General features: G+C 42.4%; 1 long non-coding RNA gene across 2 annotated transcripts in view; it reads left to right on the top strand.

Annotated features, from left to right (window-relative positions):
- Positions 1-24,733, top strand: part of LOC137638358 (uncharacterized) — a 601,799-nt gene that overhangs the window by 477,781 nt on the left and 99,285 nt on the right. The window contains exon 1 of one of the 2 annotated variants that reach the window (XR_011044106.1): positions 3,694-3,831. The exons of the other annotated variant lie outside the window; for it this stretch is intronic. This is a non-coding gene — a long non-coding RNA (uncharacterized lncRNA). Of the gene's footprint in view, positions 1-3,693; positions 3,832-24,733 lie in introns of those variants that run through there. 2 annotated transcript variants of the gene reach the window in all.

The following is a 24,733-nucleotide window of genomic DNA, read 5'->3' on the forward strand; positions in this document are numbered from 1 at the left end:
TTACTGCAAATAAATACTTAATGAAATATACATATATACCAAATTTTTAATCTATATTATCAATTTGAAAGCATTGGCACTACTCGTGAATTGGCAATTTTACGAGTCAAATTTGACTCAATGGGGTAGTAAATCCCCTCATTTTAAGCATAGGAATTTTTTATCAGATTTTGTACCAATTTTGTATTATATTTTGTACCAATTTCCGAGTAAAAGCTATGGGGTTCAAAGTAATGGGTTTGAAGTGATCTAATGTAAGCCTACCATACAGAAAAAAATAACTCTGCCAGTTTTTTTATAACTAAATTCAGTGTTGCAGATAAATTGTAATTTTAAACATTAACCAATTTGCCATACATACATAAAAATTCGGTAAAGTTGTATTAAATAAGAAAAAGTAGTTTTTTTACTAGGTTACATTGCCCTGTAATACACTACAACAATACCAAAAATTTTACATTTATAAAAAATTAACGAAATAAATCATGTGCAAAAAATGTTTGATACAATAACCAAACTTCGTCTATATAGTTTATAGAAAAACTTCCTAGGTCTAAAATAAAGTATATTAACCAAAGTAAGCCTAAACTAAGATATAAATGTTTCCATAGAGTTAAATTCATAATAAATATGAACATATGACAATAAAGAAAATTATCTTATATTAGATACTTAAATGCATAAACTGGGTCCTTACCAAAAACTTGTAATCATCAATTTTCACACTAAATCGTAATGGAATTCTTCTCCATCTTTCATTTAATATCACTGGAGGTATATATATATATAAATTAGTTCATAGAATTTAAAAAAAAAAAAAAAATAAAACGCGTCAAAATAAAATTTTTCGACTTCACTCACAATACAAACTGGGGTTCCAATGTTGTGTTGCATTATTGAAGATTTTGTCTTTACAATGGCACCTCATTTTCTCGTAATTTTTCTTTTTATTAAAGATATGTCTAGATTTTATTATATTTTATCTTTTTTCTCAATGTATATTGGCTATAATATTAAATATATTACATGATATTTTCCATAAATACTTTATTCATAAACTATCATAGTTGAATTCATTACTGTCTCTTTTATATGCTTATTAACATAATTAAAACACGTCCTTCTTTATATCAACTTAAACTATTTCTAGATTTTATTATATTTTGTCTTTTTTCTCTAAATATATAGGCTATACCATTAAATATACTATACAATAGTTTCCTTATATAGTTTTTTTTCCTGAACTATCACAGCTAAATTCATTACTTTCTCTTTCATATTCTCATTAACATAATTATGACACTTCCGTCTTTATATCAACTTATAAAATAATATCCAATATTATTAGCTTACTTATTACTTTCATTAATTTGCTGATACAAATTAATTGTCATTCACTTATTTTTGTTTAATTAATTATATCAATTTCCAGAATATTTCCAGGCTCACTTCATTTTCCAGCCATTCTTTTCACTTACCAGTAGGTCTAGGCCTATACCATAGTCTATTATTATTATTATTATTATTATTATTATTATTATTATTACTTGCTAAGCTACAGCCCTAATTGGATAAGCAGGATGCTATAAGCCCAAGGGCTCCAACAGTGAAAAATAGCTCAGCGATGAAAGGAAATAAATAAAATACAAAAGAAATAAGGAACAATATGAAATATCTTAAGAATAATATTAAAATACAACTTTCTTATATAAACCATAAAAACTTAAAAAAAAAAAAACAAGAGGAAGACAAATAAGATAGAAAATCGTGGCTAAGTCGTACCCTCAAGCAAGAGAACTCTACCGCAGGACAGTGGAAGATCATGGTACACAAGCTACGGCACCAACCAAGACTAAAGAACAATGGTTTGATTTTGGAATGTCCTTCTCCAAGGAGAGCTGCTTACCATAGCTAAAGAGTCTCTTCTACCTTTACTAAGGGGAAAGTAGCCACTAAACAATTACATTGCAGTAGTTAACCCATTGAGCAAAGAAGAATTGTATGCTAATCTCAGTGTTATCATGTGTATGAGGACAGAGGAGAATGTGGAAAGAATAAGGTAGGCTATTCGGCGTATGTGTAGTGTAGATAAAGGAAAAATGAGCCATAACCAGAGAGATAGATTCATTTTAGTACTGTCTGGCCAGTCTAAGAACCCTATAACTCTCTAGCAGTAGTTTCTCAATGGGTGGCTGGTGCCCTGGCTGATCTGCTATTATGCTATTCCAATGTGCTATTCTAATAGTAATTGTATTCAGCTGTATCTCTTATATAGGATTTGTTGTGAATGGCATAATTCCAAATTTCTTCCAATATATAATAAAAGAGTTGGAAGACTCAAGCCTACATGGCTGAGTACTATGAAACTAAAGTGGGAGATGATGAATGGAGAAGCATTGATTTAAAAGCTCAAGATAGAGACGACTGGCAAAATCTAACCGAGGACCTTTGCGTCAATAGAAGTTGGAGATGATAATGATTTAATGAAGAAATGGAAGGAATTTTAAAGTCCCTCACAAAATCTAAATCATCTCCACATTCCTGAAAATGAAGGAATTGTGGAAAACAGGCAAATGGAAGGCAAAAAAAAAAAAATCATTATACATATATAAAAATCTAATGAAAAACAATATCAATAAAAGGGAACAATGCCATTGAAATACCACGAAAATTGAAAAAGGAATAGACTGTAATTAAATATTTTGAATAACTCGTAATTTGTTTCCCTTGTCGATTTCAGTGAGAACATTTTGTGAGGAATTTTGATATTACGTCACTGTTCTTTTATATCATGTTGTAATTGGATTACATTTTGAGAGAGAGAGAGAGAGAGAGAGAGAGAGAGAGAGAGAGAGAGAGAGAGAGAGAGAGAGAGAGAGAGAGAGAGAGAGAGAGAGAGATCGTTCGTTTGAGAACGCCTAGCCTATAGCAAGACACGGGCTCTTGCATAGAGAGAGAGAGAGAGAGAGAGAGAGAGAGAGAGAGAGAGAGAGAGAGAGAGAGAGAGAGAGAGAGAGATTGGGTCGTTCGTTTTAGAACGCTTTGCTTATAGCAAGACACGAGCTCTTGCATAGAGAGAGAGAGAGAGAGAGAGAGAGAGAGAGAGAGAGAGAGAGAGAGAGAGAGAGAGAGAGAGAAGGGTGGGGTTGTTCGTTTTAGAGCGCTTTGCCTATAGCAAGACAGGGGCTCTTGGTGAGAGAGAGAGAGAGAGAGAGAGAGAGAGAGAGAGAGAGAGAGAGAGAGAGAGAGAGAGCTTTGCTTTAATGAACTGGCCAAAAGCAAAAGAAAAAAAGGGGGAATTTACCTGTTTTCCACAAAGCATTTGGGATTTAAATTGCTAAGAATATAAAGAAATATCATATTATAAACTAAGAAAATTCGCAAAAATATATCAAACTTAAATTTTGTGTTTATATTGTAAATTTAAATTCCTTTTTGTGATTTATTATGAAATCCCAATTTTTTTCCATATTCTGTTGGGTGAACCTTTTTACATCAATTAGATTACTCAAATATTTTTTCATTAGTGATTGGTGTTTGAGATATAATTATTCACATTAAAGATATTTAAGACATCTATGATATAAAGTATTAGTTTTTTTGTAATTTATTGTAATAATTTTGTAAAGTCAATTTTTCTTCTTAGCTGTATTCTGTCAGGTGGAACATTATTACGTCGATTGGATAATTACTAAAATAGTTTTATTTATTATTAGTGATTTGTGTTTGAAGTGTAACTATTCATATTAAAGACATTTATAATAAAAAAAGTGAAATTAAAAGGAGATACATGAAGACTTAAATAGTTTTTGGGAAATATATGTGCAGTTGGTGAGTGTTTTGGCTATTTTCATATTCTATTAATTTATCGTGCTTTGCCTATTTATATTGATTTTAATTACCTGGTTTCTGTATTTTTATTGATTTTAATGATCTTTGCCAACAAAATCATGTGTCAGACTTAAATCAGGGACAAGTTACAGATGCTAGACTCGTGGGTAGCCTGCACTTTTGCGGTTCAGTATATATTTACAAATGCACCTCACTGTTTACTTATTTTTATTTGCACAATCATGTTGTGCCAATTGACTTTCTTCCATGTAATAAAACCATCTGGAAATACATTGTAGTTTCTTAGAGGTGTAATGTACAGTACAAGGGCACTGTTAAGAGTTAAGCTAACTTGCGTAATCCAGCATGTACTGCATGCCAGCACAGGTGAGCAAGGAGTTAAGGTTGAATTGCTAGCTGGGCAAAGACTAGTATGTAAATTATTACATATGTTCATGCTTAAGTGTGAATCTCTACGAGCAGTGTTAGGAGGGATCCTCCTCTTTTTTTCGTGTGCGAGCGATAGCCTGGTGACCCTACGATGTGTACGCATGCCTCCCATAACTGCTAATGTACTTAGGATGGTTGTAATCGCGAAACTATATTTTTGCAGAAGATGACATTAAAACACAATAACATAACAAGAAAACTAACTGGAAATAGAATTGTTTTTTTCATGCAAAACTGGCAGGTTGGAATTTAACAAGAAATTACCAATATTTTAAGTAAAACTCCTTAGAGTATCGAAATACACAAGAAAATACCCTAAGAAAATTGTTTAATGCCAGATGAATATCAAAACTTTATAGGAACAGTCAAAGTTATAGGAATTGTAGAAAGTGGCAAATTTTATTGGGTGAGGAATTACCGATGTATTAGAGTTGCAAGGAAAGGAAGGGATATGCACTAACCTGAATTACCCCTAACTAACCTGACCTAGATCACCATGTTCTAAATTGCCATGTTCTTGCGTACTGGGATACAATCCACCCTTGCCATAAGCTAATATTAGAAAAATACCCCAAGCTACAATAGAAAAATCATGAAAATATGCCTGAAGAAGCATATTTTACCCGATAAGCATCAAAGCATTACAAGAACAGGTCATTATTAGAGGCCCTATAGATACAGTAGTTGGAAATTCTATGGTGGCGTCGATTACCAATGTAATTGAGGTACGAGGAAATGAAGGGGACATGCACTAAAGAACTCACACCAAGCTTGACCTAAGTCACCGTTTCTTTATTTCCTGGGAGAAGTGGACCCTCTCCGCCACACCCCCATACCCTGTGCTAACATCAGAAAAAAGCTATACTGGGAACATTCCACTTGGGGAAGAGATCCTAGTACTGTACTGTATGTTCATGCCTCATTTTTAAGGTTAGATGGTTCTTATGTTGAACATTCCCATCCTCAAATATACTGTACTTAGTGCGAGGGGCTCGTACTCACACACCTGCAACCTGGGCTCTGTTTCCTACGAGAACGAGTATGCACACTGCAATTAGGAATGAAGGGCTCAATTCTTCCTTCCCCTTCTTGGATGATTCTCTCTCTCTCTCTCTCTCTCTCTCTCTCTCTCTCTCTCTCTCTCTCTCTCTCTCTCTCACAGTTCCAGAGACAACCAAACAATCATGTTGGTTGAGGAAGAGGTCAGTGAATCAGTGAAGCACAGGATGACCTCTCAAAGTAAGTCTTTCAGGTCATTGACAGATTCCTCTGTAAAGCTTTTTGGGGTGAGGTTCCAGTAGCAAAACCCAACCATCCTAATAGGTAGATGTATCCATACAAGGTACTGGAGCTCATGCTCCTGCAACCAGTGTTAGGTCTCGGATGGAGGATTGGATAAGATTGTCTTGATACACCGGTGGGATACAGGCTGTATGCATTGGCAACTCATATCTAGGTTGTGATGGAGGTCGTTTCTGGAGTTTTCATTTGAAAAGGTTTACTCATGCATTGTTGGCATGACACACAGAAGGGTGGAGAGGATAATGATGGGATAAATGCTCCCCAAAACCACTAGAGAGCAACTTGAATGACGGCTGGGAGGGAGTCCAGAGTATAAGTCTAGGGACACCGCAAAGCAGGTTTCACTATCGTCCTAAATCCGGTCCTTCCTCGATCCTGGAGGAATTGATTTTTTCTTATGATAGCTCTTTATTGAACAGAATCCTGAGAGAGAATATTACGTCTCATGCAATGGTAAGACCAAGCACAAAGACTGCTTGTGAGGATGTAGGCAGCCACCGTCATCTCTTTCCTTCCTTTGGATGTTCCCGAGACGCTTTTGCGATACCATCGCCACACTCATAATAAATGAAAGCTGACGCCAAAGAAATATTCCAGAGCTGAATAAGAGTCTTAAAAGATTTCCTTTCTCTCAACCGAATAAAGAGAACCATCCCTGAGGGAAAGACAGTACTGAGAATATATCTACTGTGCTCCGGGAGGTGATATGAATGCGTTCCGTACAAGGTACAGTACAGGCGTTCAGACGCCTGTTACCTCTGATCAGTCTAGTTTGATACCGAGCAAGCACACCTTTGTGTAGAATGATTGGGTCTGCCCTCATCCCCTTCTTCCTTCAGAGTTCCAGAGTGGACAACCCAGCAGAAGGGACTGGGTATATGGTATAGTACGATCAATGAACTGTACAGTGCTAGCATGATGACTTAGCTGACTGTCTTGTCTCAGCTACACAACTACAAACTCAACCACCACTTGTATGCGTTTCACATGAACTATAAAAACCTGAAACCTTCAGGTTATACTGCCTGCCTCAACTGCCACGCAAGTCCTGGTTTAAGTTCAAAGTGGAGGTTATGCTACCAGGTGGGTTAAGGACAAAGTTGCATCTTAGAGGACTGTCTGGTTGGCTGATCTTACCTACCCCCCCCCCCCCCCGATAGTAATTCCCACCTCCTCTTTATAACTTTTAACCACTGAGTTCCAGCTTCACTGAACCGTATGCCTATTAAAAGACTCAGGGTTGTGGTGACCTATGTGGTAACGTCCCTGACTAGTGATCGCCAGACTGGGGTTCGAGTCCCGCTCAACCTCACCATTCTTGTGAGGTAAGGAGGGGGGGGGAGGTTTGGGGAGCCTATTAGTCTATCTGTTGAGTCTTCAGCAGCCATTGCCTGGCCCTCCTTGGTCCTAGCTTGGGTGGAGAGAGGAGCATGGGTGCTGATCATATGTATATATGGTCAGTTTTAATCTAGGGCATTGTTCTGCTTGATAAGGCAAGGTTACTGTCCCTTGCTTCTGCCACTCATGAGTAACCTTTAAACGTTTTAAACCTTCTATAGTAGTTATGAAAAATACAAATTGCTTTATCTGGGATTTTTAGCATCCCATTTGCTCTGATCATTAGAACTAGGCTGCTATTGCAATTATCATCTTTATGGCCAATCAGTGCCTTCATCAATGCCTGATATTATCATCTGTATTTTTATACACACATTCCCCTGTTTTGGTATGATGATTATGTGCCCTGGATGCAAGCATTCCTAATATACGGTAATTTCTATTTGATTTAAACTTGAAGCTACTGATAAGTTGCGTCATTGAGAAAGGGGCTGAACTGTAGTACTGTACTTAATGTATATCAAGGGAAAACTTCACGCTTGAAGGTACCACAAGAAATTTTGTTTATCAGAGACCAAGAAATGTGCCATTCCTGCTGTTTCTGACTACAAAGGCTTTTCCTTAAGAAAATGAACTTTTAGCCATGGAAAATAGTTCCTTTTCCTTAATCATTTCCTCTAAAGTAACTGAGACCATTACAGTATATTGTAGGGCATAACCTTGGAATTACACCTCCAAATAATAACAGAGATAAAAATAGACACATTGTCTTTGGTTGGTTTGGCATAGCCCCCTTCAGTAAAGGTAAAGATGTTGGGTTTCAGTTCCAATTTCATCAGAATGGTTGCTCACCAGAATGTCAGCCGGAAAAGCCCAATCCCTCACTGTGGTGCCCAAACACAGCATTGGCCTCCTCGGTAAACAACTTAAACTCACGGTCCCAGGTTGGGATCGATCTGCCGCCATGCGAGTACTAGGCGTACTCGTTACCACTGTACAGTACTAGCCAGGAGGCTAGGTAGTTAACCTAAATTAGGTTAGTTGGGTTGCTTTCCAGTGTTTGTTTTACATGTGAAATGTCGATTTTCAGGCATGAAAATATGTTTGGAATTGCAACTGGTAACCAGGTTTTAATGGTAAGGGAAGATGGGAAATTAAAAAACCATCTTGTGGGTAAAACATTGTGACAAAAGTTACATATAAGAAAATCATTCGGCAAGAAGAGCATCTAGATTTTATGATAGCATGAGTGTTCCTACTTAACTACAAAGTCCCGTTCTTTAACAGGAGTACTGCATGCTTTTAGTGTACAGTATTTGAAACTCGGATGTTAAGATTTATGACTGTTGGGTGGATTAAAAGTCCTATCCCCTGCCAGCACACCGAGTAGCTACAGTATTTTGTTTTTATCCACCAGAGAATACAGATGTACTGGCACTGCCACTTGCTGTTGACTTTACTGTATTTTTCTTTTAGATAATGGGTGACAGTTCTTTGTCTGCAAGGGATATTAAGGAAGAAGAAAGATTTTGCAGTTTTTCTAATGACCGTAGTTGACTGGCAGTTTGTGTAACTTAGCGATATACACTTTCTTGTTTTGGTTTGACAGCATTCCTGTTGTTGTTTACTGTATTCCTTTGCAAGTGTTCCCTGGTGTTGATGATGTCATCGTGACTGGGGATTTGGCGTTCCTTGAACATCATTGCATGCTGTCAGAGGAAGGGGTGTTTGCTGCTGCTGAGTTGAGGAGGAGGAATATCACCCTTGTTCTGTTAGTCAGCATCTTCCCGTTTATAGACAGGCACTACAGACTTATCTCCTGGTGGGGCTGTATCTTAATAAAGTTCTTAGGATATATTTCCTACTTGGAATGTTGTTGCCATCAGCCTGGAATAGGCACGCTAGAAAGATAATTTCAATTTTCTTCTCCACTTCTGCCTCACCTTCGACTCTTCACACACTGCCAGTCATGAAGAAAGGGCTCCAGTCCTTTTTTGCCCCTTTTATGAAGGAAAAAGCCCGAGAAGAACTATTAATAAGAGTTGCACATACAAAACTCCTTAAGTTTTTCTCCCCCAAGAGACTATGAGACAACACATAGAGCACCTGAGCGCTCCTTCGTCAGGTCGCACTACTGGTTGAGGGGGAAGGATTTTGCCCCTCTTTTATCCTTTTTTTGGACAAAGAAGTCTTAAAAACCAGATGACAGGAGATACTTTATGTGACTCGTACCATTTTTCTCCCCACGAGAGAGTGTGTTACCTCTTGGCAAACACCCTCACCTGTTTACGTGCATGCGCTCCTTGGAGTTTTCCTTTTTGCTCTTCCAATATCTATCCATGTGGCACCTATTAACTGTTTACGCGCACCCATCATCTGTTCATGTGCTCTCCCACTTGGGCTCATAAATTCACTCTTGTGCTCTTGACTTCATATGTTTGCACTAGAGTAGTGTTCCATCAACTGTTTGTGTGTGCTCTCACCTCATTCTGAAAGCACTCTTTTGCCATCTAGTAAGACTAGAAATTTGACAGTTCTACCTTTGCCAGCATGTTTTGCAAGGCGACAGCGTACATACAGTACTGTACTGTACTTGGAACATTCCTTCCACAAAAATACATGTCGATATGTGATGCTGTTGCTCACACCGGTTCCTTGTGCTCTTTTCTCACAAGAGTAGATGCACACATTGCTGGTAGGAGTAAGGGCCTTGCCTTTCTTTCCCCCTCCTGGATGATCCTCTTATGCCTTCAGGAGAGAGAGGGAAAACACTAATTACATGAGGACAATACAGACTTCAAGAGAGAGAGGGAAAACACTAAGTACATGAGGACAGTATGTACCAAGACAAGTGGTACATACCAAGATTGTACCCAAAGCTTGGTTTAAGATAAAGTCTCTCATGCTCATTTTTAGCAGTCTTGAACAAGTTCAAGCTCCCGTCCTCTCGATTATGAGAAAAGGACTTTACCCAGCATGATTAGGTTGAACACTTATGTTTTCAGAGGTTACTTATGAGGAATGCTTACTTCCTCAAGAATATGTTTTCATACTAGGTTCAGATGTTCACCTTGTTTGATCAACACTACACAATCAGACATTTCTTATATGTTCTTTAGTGACCTTTGGGTTGCAGAACTTCTTGTATCTACTTTCATCCTGCTCTTCCATAGCATGATACGCTGGAAGAGGAACCTCGGAATGTTCTCATTGCTTGTACAGTACTGTACAGGCTATAAGATCTTATCTTCACAAGCGCTGAGGTTTCTTTGTGCCCTACCCATTTGTGTTTTGTCTTTATTGGAATGTTCAGATTCTATTCGCCCCCTGGCACTTGTTCTCCATGATCGGTGTTTCCCATGGGAATTTTTGATTGGTTACTGTGATTGGGAGTTTTCCAATTGGTTACCATGATTTGGAACCTTCTGATTGGTTACTATGATAAAAAATATTCTGATCAGTTACTATGATCGTAAATTTCCTGATCTTTTACCGGAATTGGAAACCTCCTAATTGATTACCGCCCTCAGGAACCTTACAATCGTTTATTGCTATCGTTAAGGAACCATCCGATTGGTTACAATGATTCGGTACCTTGCAGTTGTTTACGATAACCGGGAACCTTACAACTCTTTATTGCGATCGGGAACCTTATTTTTTACTGCGATTAGGAACCTTACGATTGTTTACAACTGTCAGTAACCTTACAATAGTTTACCAGTATCAGGAACAATGTGATCGTATACGGCAATCTTTAACCGTCCGGTTGTTTACCACAATCGCATTATAGTACGACCTTTTACTGTACAGTACAGTACTACAAATGGGACCCTTACCTTCTGCAATCGGGTTTCTTGCATTCGGGAACGACATGATCTAGAACAATGCTTGGAACTTACTCAGGCCTCAAGCATCATCACCTTTGAATTGCCAGGAACTAATTCACCTGTTTTGTTACTCCTTCCCGGCTTTCCCACTGCTCAAGAGGAGAAAGAAGGAATCACCAAAGCACAGGACGACTGACATGTCACTCGGTCTCAAGACTTCAACTGATTCCTCTGCATGGTTTCATGGAAGGAGCAGTGCTGTACCAATACCCAACCCCTGGAAAGGTTTTTGGTTTGGGGTACAGGAGCTCATGCTCATGCTACCAGTATTCGGTCTCCTACAAGGCTGAATACAAGCACTGCATGGTTGGGATGTTGGCAGCCTCTCGTCCCTCTGCTGTTTAAGGACATTCCCTTGGCATTTCTCTCTCACCATTGTCCAAATTCTCCCTACGCGCCGATGCCTGTTCTCTACCTAGATTTTCCTATGCTCAGACACCAGTCCATGACTTTTTTCCCTAACCGTCAAGATCTTCCATCTCTGTCACACTTAGTGTTGGAACAGGTTACTTCTCAAATCTGATTTCAGCATTCAAACAACCACTGATATGCCACATTGTGTACACACTCAGTTGTTGGTAAGGATCTTTTTCTAATCAAGTTTTTTGTGTATCTTTTGTAGGAAGAAGACGCCAGAGACGATTGCCTTTAGGGAAGCTTATTATGGCAATTCAGACTTCTTTGAGGTACAGTAATGAAATTTTATACACTATAGCAATCAATAGAATCATGATTCCTAGGCTTTCTGCTTATACCCTCCCCAATTGATCGAATCAGCGGAGTTGGGACAGACCTTGATGGAGATTCAAGTACGACAACACGACGTCTCGACACCCAAGTCTGCTTTTCCATGGCCAGCCCCAAGCTAAATTGAGGTTCAATCATTGGGAAGTCACAGTCATTTGCTGCACTATGATCTAAAGCTTGTCATGCCTAAGGAAAAGTAAAACATGGACTTGATCCAGTAAAGTGCCAAAAACAAAGCTGGGGGAGAGATTTTGGTTGTCTCCTGGTTGTTGGACAGGGGAGTCTAGAGAGCATACATCTCTTATGGAGTGCTCCCTCAAGCACGCGCTCTTTTGTTAGTGCGCACTCCCTCAAGCACGCGTTCTTCTGTTAGTGCGCACTCTTATAATAGCGCTCACTCATTTTCTTGTCCTTTTGCTAGGACACCATCACCTTAGTTTTTAGTGGATAGCCCTATGTGTGCACATTTGTGCTTTGAATCTGGGATCGCATGTAGTCTACACTCGCTTGGAATGCACACTCTTGGTCCGTATGATCGATGTGCATGTGTATGATGACATTAGTAAGGAACCAGGTGACATATGCAATTTGTCTAGTCAGACTAGTCCGCATCTGCCCTAAGCTGACTGGCTTCCTCATTCCTGGATTCCTCGCTTCCTTGAGTGCGTATGCTATCGACCTCATTAGATAGTTATTAATCTTAAATGCTCTGTGCCTAGTATACCATTTCTTTTTTGAAGAAAAAGAAGTCGCCCTAAACTATCAGTCGGCCACAATTGTGCCTCCGTTCGATCTCTCTCCACTTATGAGAGGAGGGTACTAAGATACAGAGTTGTATCGGTACATAGTTTTCTCTAGTCCAGGAGAACGTCACTGCCTAGCGATCTGTAGGACTGGGGTTCGAGTGACGCTCAGGCTCGATAGTTTCTTGTAGTGTCTGCCACCTCACTATCCTTATCCTTGTGAGCTAAGGATGGGGTGTTGGGTTTGGCTATAGGTTTACCTGCTGAGTCATAAGCAGCCATTGTCTGGGCATCCCTGGTTCTAGCTTGATAGAGAGGGGCCATGTGGGCTGGTCAAATGTATAAGTGGTTTGGATCTAGGGTATTGTCCTGCTAGGCCTAGGGCATTGTCACTGTCCCTTGCATCAGCCATTCACGAGTGACCTTTAAACTTGCTTCTTCATTCTTATCCTTCCTCTGAGAGTCTCTCTTGTCTTAGAGGTAAGTGATATCCTAGCAGCAAGCGAGATATTTTCGTTTTCTAGTCCTGGTTGACCAATCCTATTGAGACAGTCAAAGGCCAGACTGCGCTGAAAATGTTATGTTTGGTTAGCACTTATAGTAGATGGGTGACTACCTTTAGACTCAGGAGGTAGACCTATAGGCTCCCCTCCCCCTCTTTAGCTCAAAAGGATGGTGAGGTTGCAGACACTACTAGAAACTATCGAGCTTGAGTGGTCTCGAACTCCTGTCCAGGAGAACGCCATGCAAGAACGTATCTAATAGGCTACCACAACGCTGTGTTATCTCTCTCTCTCTCTCTCTCTCTCTCTCTCTCTCTCTCTCTCTCTCTCTCTCTCTCAGTTCCAGAGACAACCAAACAATCATGTTGGCTGAGGAAGAGGTCAGTGAATCAGTGAAGCACAGGATGACCTCTCAAACTAAGTCTTTCAGGTCATTGACAGATTCCTCTGCAAAGTTTTGTGGGATGAGGTGTCCAGTTGCAAAGCCCAACCATCCTAACAGGTAGATGTATCCATACGAGGTACTGGAGCTCCTGCTCCTGCAACCAGTGTTAGGTCTCAGATGGATGGGTGTATAAGATTGTCTTGATACACCGGTGGGATACAGGCTTTATGCATTGGCAACTTGTATCTAAGGTTGTGATGGAGGTCATTAATGGAGTTTTCATTTGAAAAGGTTTACTTGTGCATTGTTGGCATGACACACAGAAGGGTAGAGAGGATAATGATGGGATAAATGCTTCCCAAAACCACTCGAGAGCAATTCGGATGATGGCCAGGAGGGAGTCCAGAATATAAGTCTAAGGGCTCCGCAAAGCAGGTTTCACTATCGTCCTAAAACCGGTCCTTCCTCGGTCCTGGAGGAATTGATTTTTTCTTATGATAGCTCTTTATTGAACAGAATCCAGAGAGAGAATATTAGGTCTCATGCAATGGTAAGACCAAGCACAAAGACTGCTTGTGAGGATGTAGGCAGCCACCTTCGTCTCTTTCCTTCCTTTGGATGTTCCCGAGTTGCTTTTGCGACACCATCGCCACACTCATAATAAATGAAAGCCGTCGCCAAAGAAATATGCCAGAGGTGAAGAAGTGTCTAAAAGATTTTCTCTCGCTCAACCTAATGGAGAGAACTTTCCTTGAGGTAATGATAGTAATGAGAACATATCTACTGTGCTCCGGGAGGTGACTTGAATGCGTTCGGTACAAGGTACAGTATAGGCGTTCAGGCGCATGTTACCTTTAATCGGTCTAGTTCGATACCGAGCAAGAACACCTTTGTGTAGAATGACTGGGTCTGCCTTCATCCCGTTCTTCCTTCAGAGTTCCAGAGAGGACAACCCAGCAGAAGGTACTGGGTGTATGGTACAGTACGATAATGTACTGTACAGTGCTAGCATGATGACTTAGCTGACTGTCTTGTCTCAGCTACACAACTACAAACTCAACCACCACTTGTATGAGTTTCACATGAACTATAAAAACCTGAAACCTTCCGGTTATACTGCCTGCCTCAACTGCCACACAAGTCCAAGGTTAAGTTCAAAGTGGAGGTTACACTACCTGGTGGGTTAAGGACAAAGTTGCTTCTTAGTGGACTGTCTGGTTGGCTGATCCTACCTACCATCTGGTATTAATTACTACCACCTCTTTATAAATTTTCTCTGCTGAGTTCCAGCTTCACTGAATCCTATGCCTATTAAAAGACTGTGTTGTGGTTGCCTATGTGGTAACGTCCGTGACTAGTGATCTCCTGACTGGGGTTTCAGTCCCGCTCAAATTCGTTAGTTCCTTTTGGTCGCTGTAACCTTACATTATTGTAAGCTAAGGATGGGGGGTTTGGGGGAACCTATTGGTCTATCTGCTGAGTCATTAGTATCCATTGCTTGGCCCTCCTTGGTCCTAGCTTGAGTGGAGAGAGGAGCATGGGAGCTGATCATATGTATTTATGGTCAGTTTTAATCTAGGGCATTGTTCTGTTTGATAAGACAAGGTCACTGTCCCTTGCTTCTGCCACTCATGTGTAACCTTTAAACGTTTTAAATGTGACGGGCCTAGAGAAGGGTTGTGACTCAAAGGCAGGAAGCAATCAACTGAGTTGTATTATTAAAGAACACTCTCCTTTATATACAAAACCTCAAGGCAAGAGGAAAATACATGTTCGAGAAATGACAATGTTACATAGGCGACACATAGACATGTTTGTTCTGGTTCTTTTTAGTGCGAGGGAAGAGCGCAGATACAAGCATAATATATACAAAATAATTTATGTACGATCGTGTGACACACGGTTGGTACATGGCTCCCCCCCTAAAAATGACATACTGTACATGTTAAATAGGGCGCCCTGATTTAGAGAGGCGAACTGTAGGCGGGTCATCTGGCAGTAGATAAGCAGGTTTTAGACGATCAATGGAGACCTAGTCTTCTTTGCCACGAATGTTTAGTAGGAATGCTTTCGGACTGCGTCGGATCACAAGGAAAGGACCCGTATAAGGGGGCGTTAGCGGTGGCTTGGTAGTGTCGTTGCGCAGGAAGACGTGCGTTGCAGAATGCAAGTCTGTTGGTATGTGATGCTTCGCTGGGGGCTTGTAAGTCTGGCGGCATGGAGTAAATTTTCCCACGACGTGACGTATGCGCTGGAGATCGTCGGAGGAGGTTGTAGAAGGAAAAAATTCGGCAGGGACGACTAACGGGTCACCATACACCATTTCAGCTGCCGAGACGTCGAGGGCGTCTTTAGGAGTGGTCCTTAGTCCCAGGAGGACCCAGGGAAGCTGAGTAAACCAGTTGCAATCCTTGCAGCGGGACATCAAAGCTGCTTTGAGGGTGCGATGAAAACGTTCAACCATTCCATTGGCAGCGGGGTTGTAGGCCGTTGTCTGATGTAGGGTGATCCCCAGGAGATTCGCTAATGATGTCCACAATTGAGAGGTGAAAGTGGTTCCCCTGTCAGAAGTAATATGCTCAGGGATACCAAATCTTGAAATCCATCCAGAGAGTAAGGCAGATGTACATGAGGCGGACGTTGCAGTTTCCATGGGAATGGCTTCAGGCCAACGAGTGGAGCGGTCGATGACGGTAAACAGGTAACGATGTCCTTGTGATGTGGGTAGGGGGCCTACAACGTCGACGTGAATGTGTGCGAAACGACGCTGAGGTTGAGGAAAGGTGCCCACTCCTGAATCCGTGTGTCGATGTACTTTGGAAGTTTGGCAAGAAGTACAGGCGTGGACCCAATCCTTAGCATCCTTAGAAATGCCGTGCCAAATGAACTTTGCCTTCAGCAGCTGTGCAGTAGAACGGCACGAGGGATGTGAAAGGCCGTGAATGAAATCAAACACCTGCTGTCGCATGGGAGCAGGAATCCAAGGTCGCGGTCTACCAGTACTGACGTCACAGAGGAGGGTGGTGTTGGAGTCTTCGAGGGGAAAGTCTTCCCAACGGAGGGATGTGCAGGATGTCCTACATGCTTGATACTCTGGATCCTGTCGTTGGGCTTCAGCCAGGGCGTTGTAATCCAATCCCAGTTGAACGGCAGCCAACGTGTTTCTTGACAGGGCATCGGCAACGGGATTCATTTTCCCAGGGACGTATTGAAGGGTGCAATTGTATTCAGCCACGGCGGAGAGATGTCGGCGTTGACGGGCGGACCAGGTGTCAGACTGTCGAGTGAAGGTGTGCACCAGAGGCATGTGGTCTGTGCGAATGACGAAGGGCGTACCTTCTAAGAAATGACGAAAGTGACGGACAGCCAAGTGCACCGCCAGCAATTCATGATCGAAGGTAGAATAACCCGATTCTGCCTTGGACAGTTTTCTGCTGAAGAAGGCCAATGGGCGGGGCGAGCCGTTGACCACCTGCTCGAGTACTGCACCAATAGCGACGTCGCTGGCATCGGTGGAGAGAAGGAGAGGGGCATGTGGGATAGGAAAAGTGAGAGCCGCAGCAGTTGATAGGGCCTTCTTTGCATTGCAGAAGGCTGCTTCTTGAAGGGGACCCCACTTCAGGTCCTTTGGCTTGCCCTTGAGGGAGGCGTAGAGGGGAGCAAGAGTGGCTGCAATGGCCGGCAGAAAATGGTGATAATAGTTGATCATGCCCAAGAATTCCTGCAGAGCTTTGACGGTCGAGGGCACAGGGAAGTCCTGAACGGCTGCTACCTTCTCAGGGAGGGGGTGGACTCCTTCAGGAGTGATGCGGTGCCCTAAGAACGACACTTCGTTGGCACCAAAGGTACACTTGTCGTACCAGACTACAAGGCCGTTTTGTTGCAGGCGGTCGAGCACGATGCGCAGGTGACGGAGGTGTTCATCTTTTGAGGAGAACACAAGTATGTCGTCCACATAACATACACAGAAAGGGAGGTCCCCTATGATGCCATCCATGAGACGTTGAAACGTGGCCCCAGCATTACGAAGGCCAAAACAGGAGTAATTGAAGGTGTATGTACAAAACGGAGTGGTGATGGCGGTCTTGGGGATGTCTTCTGGGTTCATAGGCACCTGATAATACCCCTTCAGGAGGTCGAGCGTAGAGAAAACCTTTGCTTTGTGCAGGTAGGAGGTCACGTCGGCAATGTTTGGGAGGGGGTAGTGATCCGGTTCTGTTTGCATGTTCAGGCGCCTGTAATCCCCGCACGGACGGAGGGAGCCGTCTTTCTTCAGAACGATGAGTAAGGGTGACGACCATGGGCTGGGGGCCTTTTGGCAAAGGCCCATTTCCTACATTTCGCGAACGTCTGTTTGGCGGCTGCCAATCGTTCCGGTGCCAGACGTCTGAATTTTGCGAAGACTGGGGGTCCCGTCGTCTTGATATGGTGATAAATACCGTGCTTGGCAGGAACCGTGGGCGTTTGGCGAAGTTCTGGACGGAAAACTTCCGGGTACGACGTGAGGAGGTGGGCGTAGGCATCCGTGGGTGCGCTGATGTGGAGAGCGAGGTTAGAGGGGGCGGGTTGAAGAGGTGTCGACAAGTACGAGTCTGCGTTGACCAATCGTCGGTGGGCGACATCGACCAGAAGGTGGAAATGAGAGAGGAAATCCGCACCAAGGATTGGCATTGTGACGTCAGCAACGAGAAACTTCCAATTGAATTTACCGTTTCCGAACGATAATGTGAGGCTCTCGTAACCGTAGGTGGGTATCGCGGAGCCGTTGGCAGCTACCAAGCGGACGTCGGCAGATGTAGACAGACTACGTCGTGCCTTGAAGAGTTTCCTTGGCAAAAGAGAACGACAAGCACCTGTGTCTACCAAAATCCGCACGCCAGTTCCTGCATCCTGTAAAAAGAAAAGATTAGAAACACGGGAGGCCACCGCCACGAGCGATGGCATACTTACACGTTTTTTGGCCACTGACAATCCTTGGCACATTTCTTCGCGGTTGCCCCGAATCTGAAGTGGTAGTAGGAAAACTGCGGCGGATGGGAGGTAGTAAGTGGCTGTAGAAGTCGTTCGTTGGGGCGCGAGCGATTGGTGGGTGGTGGGCGGCTTTGTCGCTGCTTCGGCACGTCACGGGGTAGGCGTGTATGTCCTATGGCATTCATATCAGCTTCGGTTGACGTTGAATAGGCATCCTCTTCGTCAGGTGTGGAGGCGTTGGTGGAGGTCTTGAAGTGGCTGTCCATAAGGGCGTCGGCTTTGGTGATCAAGTCCTTTATGGGTAAACTATCGACATCGGGTATGGTAGCGCGTATAGGTCCGGGTAAACGGCGTATCCAAAGGGCACGAAGTAGGTTCACCTCACGAGGAGAGCCGTCTGCGGCAGGTTGAAGGCGAACGATACTGCTCATTTCCCTGAGGGCAAGCGAAGCCCTTTGGTCCCCCAACGGTTGTTGCGAGAGCTGAAAAAGCTTTGCTATACGGGCGGCTGGCGACGGCGAGTACTGCTGCAGAAGGTATGTTTTGAGGGCGTCATACGCTATTGGGGTGTCTCCTTGTTCACAAATCCAGTCGGATATTTCTGGGAAGCTGTCCTCGGGTATTGCCGCGAGAACATAATCTGCTTTGGTGGTTGAGCGAGTCACGCCCCTGATGCGAAACTGGACTTCTGTGCGCTGAAACCAAGCAAACGCCTCTCCGCTGGCAAACGATGAAAGTTTGAATGGAGCGGCCGTAGCGCCAACTGGCGTAGAGTCCGTCATAGTACCAACGATGGAGGGGCGAGGGGGTGGGGGTGGAAGGCGGTGGAAGCGAGTCGACTTCCGGGGTCACCAGTGTGACGGGCCGAGAGAAGGGTTGTGACTCAAAGGAAGCAATCAACTGAGTTGTATTATTAAAGAACACTCTCCTTTATATACAAAACCTCAAGGCAAGAGGAAAATACATGTTCGAGAAATGACAATGTTACATAGGCGACACATAGACATGTTTGTTCTGGTTCTTTTTAGTGCGAGGGAAGAGCGCAGATACAAGCATAATATATACAAAATAATTTATGTACGATCGTGTGACACACGGTTGGTACATAAACCTTCTATAGTAGTTATGAAAAATACAAATTGCTTTATATGGGATTTTTAGCATCCCATTCACTCTGTTCATTAGAACTAGGCTGCTATTGCAATTATCATCTTTATGGCCAATCAATGCCTGACATTATCATTTGTATTTTTATACACTCATTCCCCTGTTTTGGTATGATGTTTATGTGCCTTGGATGCAAGCATTCCTATTATACAGTTATTTGCATTTGATTTAAACTTGAAGAAGCTACTGATAAGTGGTCATTAGGAAAGGGGCTGAACTGTAGTAATTACTGTATATTAAGGGAAAAACTTCATGTTTGGAGGTACCACAAGAAATTTTGTTTATCAAAGACCAAGAAATGTTGCCATTCCTGCTGTTTCTGACTACAAAGGCTTTTCTTTAAGAAAATGAACTTTTATCCATGGAAAATAGTTCTTTTCCTTAATCATTTCCTCTAAAGTAATTGAGATCATTACAGTATATTGTAGGGAATAACCTTGGAATTACACCTCCAAATAATAACAGAGATAAAAATAGACACATTGTCTTTGGTTGGTTTGGCATAGCCCCCTTCAGTAAAGGTAAAGATGTCGGGTTTCAGTTCCAATTTCATCAGAATGGTTGCTCACCAGAATGTCTGCCGGGAAAGCCCAACCCCTCACTGTGGTGTTCAAACACAGCATTGGCCTCCTCGGTAAACAACTTAAACTCACGGTCCCAGGTTGGGATCGATCTGCTGCCATGCGAGTACTAGGCGTACTCGTTACCACTGTACAGTACTAGCCAGGAGGCTAGGTAGTTAACCTAAATTAGGTTAGGTGGGTTGTTTTCCAGTGTTTGTTTTACGTGTGAAATGTGGGTTTTCAGACATGACAATATGTCTGGAATTGCAACTGGTGACCAGGTTTTAATGCAAAGGAAAGATGGGAAATTAAAAAAAAAATACTGTATCTTGCTAACGGAAACTTTGTTTGTGACAAAAGTTGCACATAAGAAAATAATTCGGCAAGAAGAGCATCTAGATTTTATGATAACATGAGTGTTCCTACTTAACTATAAAGCCTCGTTCTTTAACAGGAGTATATTTTTAGTGTACAGTAATTGAAACTTGGCTGTCAAGATTTATGACTGTTGGGTGGATGAGAAGTCCCTTTCCCTGCCAGCACACTGAGTAGCTACAGTACTGTATTTTGTTTTATCCACTGGAGAGTACAGATGTACTGGCACTGTCACTTGCTGTTGACTTTACTGTATTTTTCTTATAGATAATGGGTGACAGTTCTTTGTCTGCAAGGGATATTAAGGAAGAAGAAAGATTTTGCAGTTTTTCTAATAACTGTAGCTGACTGACAGTTTGTGTAACTTAGCGATACTGTATACACTTTCTTGTTTTTGTTTGACAGCATTCCTGTTTCTGTTTACTGTATTCCTTTGCGAGTGTGGCCTGGTGATGGTTGATGACCTCATGATTTTGGCTTTCCTTGAACATTATTCCATGCTGTCAGAGGAAGGAGTGTTTGCTGCTGCTGAGTTGAAGAGGAGGACATAACCCTTGTTCTGCTAGTCAGCATCTTCCCGTGTACAGGCAGGTACTACAGAATTATCTCCTGGTGGGGCTTTCTCTCAAAAGAGTTCTTAGGAGATATTTCCTCATTGGAATGTTGTTGCCATCAGCCTGGAATAGGCACGCTAGAAAAATAATTTCAATTTTCTTCTCCACTTCTGCCTCACCTTCGTCTCTTTACACACTGCCAGCCGTAAAGAAAGAGCCCTGGACTTTTTTGCCTCTTTATGAACAAAGAAGTCATAGAAGAAATATCGACAAGAGTAGCACATAAGTGACTCCTACCGTTTCTTTCCCCCGAGAGACAATGAGACAACACATAGGGCACTAGAGCGCTCCTTCGTCTCATCGCACTACCGGTCAAGGTGGAAGGTTTTTACCCCTCTTTTCTCTTTTTTTGGACAAAGAAGTCCTAAAAACCAATAGACAGGAGATATTTTTATGTGACTCATACCTTTTTTCTCCCAATGAGAGTGTTACCTCTTGGCAAATGCCCTCACCTGTTTGTGTGTATGTGCTCCTCGGAGTTTTCCTTTTTGTTCGCCCAACATCTGTCCATGTACACGCTCTCCCACTCTGGCCCATAAGTCCTCTCGTGCGCTTAACTTCATATGCTTGCACTACAGTAGCATTCCATCAACTTTTTGTGTGTGCTCTCACCTCATTCTGAAAGCACACTTTTGCCATCTAGTAAGACTAGAAATTTGACAGTTCTACCTTCGCCAGCATATTTTGCAAGGCAGCATAATATATACAGTACTGTACTGTACTTGGAATGCTCCTTCCACAAAAATACATATTGATATGTGATACAGGTGCTCACATCAGGTCCTTGTGCTCTTTTCTCACAAGAATAGGTGCACACACTGCTCGTAGGAGTAAGGGCCTTGCCTTTATCTCTCCCTCCCGGATGATCCTCTCTTGCCTTCAGGAGAGAGAGGGAAAACACTAAGTACATGAGGACAGTATGTAGCAAGACAAGTGGTACATACCAAGATTGTACCCAAAGCTTGGTTTAGGTTATAAAGGCTCTCATGGTCATTTTTAGCCCAGTCTCGTATGAGTTCAAGCTCTCGTTTTCTCGATTAGAAGAAAAGGACTCTAATCAGCATGAGTAGGTTGAACACTTATGTTTTCAGAAGTTATGTATGAGCAATGCGTACTTCCCCAAGAATACATTTTCATACTAGGTTCAGGTGTTCTTATTGTTTGCTCAACACTATGCGATAGGACACTTCTCATATGTTCTTTGGTGACCTTTGGGTCACAGAACTTTTTGCATCTACTTTGATCCTGCTCTTCCATAACAAGATACACTGGAAGAGGAACCTCTGATTGGTCTCATTGCTTGTACAGTACTGCACAGGCTACAAGATCTTACCTTCATTAGCGATGAGGTTTCCTTGTGCACCATCTCATTCGTCTTTTGTCTTTATTGGAACGTTCAGATTCTATTTGAACCCTGGCACTTGTTCTCCATGATCAGTGTTTCCCATGGGAAGTTTTGATTGGTTACTGTGATTGGAAGTCTTCCAATTGGTTACTGTGATTTGGAACCTGATTGGTTACCATGTTCAAAAATATTCTGATCAGTTACTGGGATCAGAAATTTTCTGATCCTTTACTGGAATGGGGAACCTTCCACATTTATTACAGCCATCAGGAACCTTACGATCATTCACTGATATTGTTAAAGAACCATTCGATTGCTTACCATAATTCAGTATCTTACAACTGTTTATGATGAACCTTACAGTTGTTTACAGCGATCGGGAACCTTAAATTTTACTGTGATCAGGAACCTTGCAATCATTTACTGGTATCAGGAACCCTGTGATCATTTACAGCGATCTGCAACCTTACGATCATTTTCCACGATCGCTTTACGCCCTTTTACCACGATCACCTTACGACCTTTTACTGTACTACACATGGGACCCTTACCTACTGCAATTGGGAATCTTGCATTTGGGAACGACATGATCTAGAACAATGATTGGAACTTACTCAGGCCTCAAGCATCATCACCTTTGAATCGCCAGGAATTAGTTCTCCTGTTCTGTTACTCCTTTCCGGCTCTCCCACTGCTGAAGAGGAGGAAGAAGGAATTACCGAAGCACAGGATGACCAATATGGCATTCACTTTCAAGACTTCAACTGATTCCTCTGCATGGTTTCATGGAAGGAGCAGTGCTGTACCAATACCCAACCCTTGGAAATTATTTTGGTTTGGGGTACAGGAGCTCGTGCTCATGCTACTGGTATTCGGTCTCCTACAAGGCTGAATACAAGCACTGCATGGTTGGGATTGTGCAGCCTCTCGTCCCTCTGCTGTTTTAGGACATTCCCTTGGCATTTCTCTCTCACCATTGTCCAAATTCTCCATACGCGGCGATGCTTGTTCTCTACCTAGATTTTCCTATGCTCAGACACCAGTCCATGACTTTTTTCCCTAACCGTCAAGATCTTCCATCTCTGTCACACTTAGTGTTGGAACAGGTTACTTCTCAAATCTGATTTCAGCATTCAAACAACCACTGATATGCCACATTGTGTACACACTCAGTTGTTGGTAAGGATCTTTTTCTAATCAAGTTTTTTATGTATCTTTTGTAGGAAGAAGGCGCCAAAGACGATTGCCTTTAGGGGAGCTTATTATGGCAATTCTGACTTCTTTGAAGTACAGTAATGGAATTTTATACACTATAGCAATCGATAGAATCATGATTCCTAGGCTTTCTGCTTATACCCTCCCCAATTGATCGAATCAGCGGAGTCGCGACAGACCCTGATGGAGATTCAAGTACGACAACACGACGTCTCGACACCCAAGTCTGCTTTTTCATGGCCAGCCCCAAGCTAAATTGAAGTTCAATCGTTGGGAAGTCACAGTCATTTGCTGCACTATGATCTAAAGCTTGTCATGCCCAAGGACAAGTAAAAACATGGACTTGATCCAGTAAAGTGCCAAAGACAAAGCTGAGGGAGAGATTTTGGTTGGTGGACAGGGGAGTCTAGAGAGCACACATCTCTTATGGAGTGCTCCATCAAGCACGCGTTCTTTTGTTAGTGCGCACTTGTATAATAGTACTCGCTCATATTCTTGTCCTCTTGTTAGGACACCATCATCTTAGTTTTTAGTCGATAGCCCTACGTGTGCATATATATGCTTGGATTCTGCGACCGTATGCAGTCCGCACTCACTTGGAATGCACACTCTTTTTCTGCATGATTGACGTGCATGCGTATGATGACAATGGCGAGGAACCAGATGACGTAAGCAAATTTTCTAGTCAGACTAGTCCGCATCTGCCCTCGGCCGACTGACTTAACTTATCCATGGATTCCTCGCTTCCCTGGGTGCGCATGCTATCAATCTCATGCGGTAATTATTAATCATGAGGGCTCTGTGCCTAGTATATTATCTCTTTTATGAGGAAAAAGAAGTCACTTTAAACTGTCAGTCGGTCGCAGTTGTGCCTCCGATCGATCTCTCCCCGCTTACCTGAGAAGGGTACCAGTATCATTCCCAACACGGAGCTTTATCGGTACATAGTTTTCGCTAGTCCTAGGAGGACGTCACTGCCTAGCAATCGGTTAGATGGGGTTCAAGTCATGCTGAAGCTCTATAGTTTCTTGTAGTGTCTATCACCTCACCATCCTTGTGAGCTAATGATGGGGTGTTGGGTTTGGCTATAGGTTTACCTGCTGAGTCATAAGCAGCCATTGTCTGGGCATTCCTGGTACTAGCTTGATAGAGAGGGGCCATGTGGGCTGGTCAAATGTATAAATGGTTTGGATCTAGGGTATTGTCCTGCTAGGCCTAGGGCATTGTCACTGTCCCTTGCATCAACCATTCACGAGTGACCTTTGAACATGCTTCTTCATTCTTATCCTTCTTCTGA

The sequence above is a fragment of the Palaemon carinicauda genome, chromosome 3, assembly GCF_036898095.1.
Source record: "Palaemon carinicauda isolate YSFRI2023 chromosome 3, ASM3689809v2, whole genome shotgun sequence".
Classification (NCBI taxonomy): domain Eukaryota; kingdom Metazoa; phylum Arthropoda; class Malacostraca; order Decapoda; family Palaemonidae; genus Palaemon; species Palaemon carinicauda.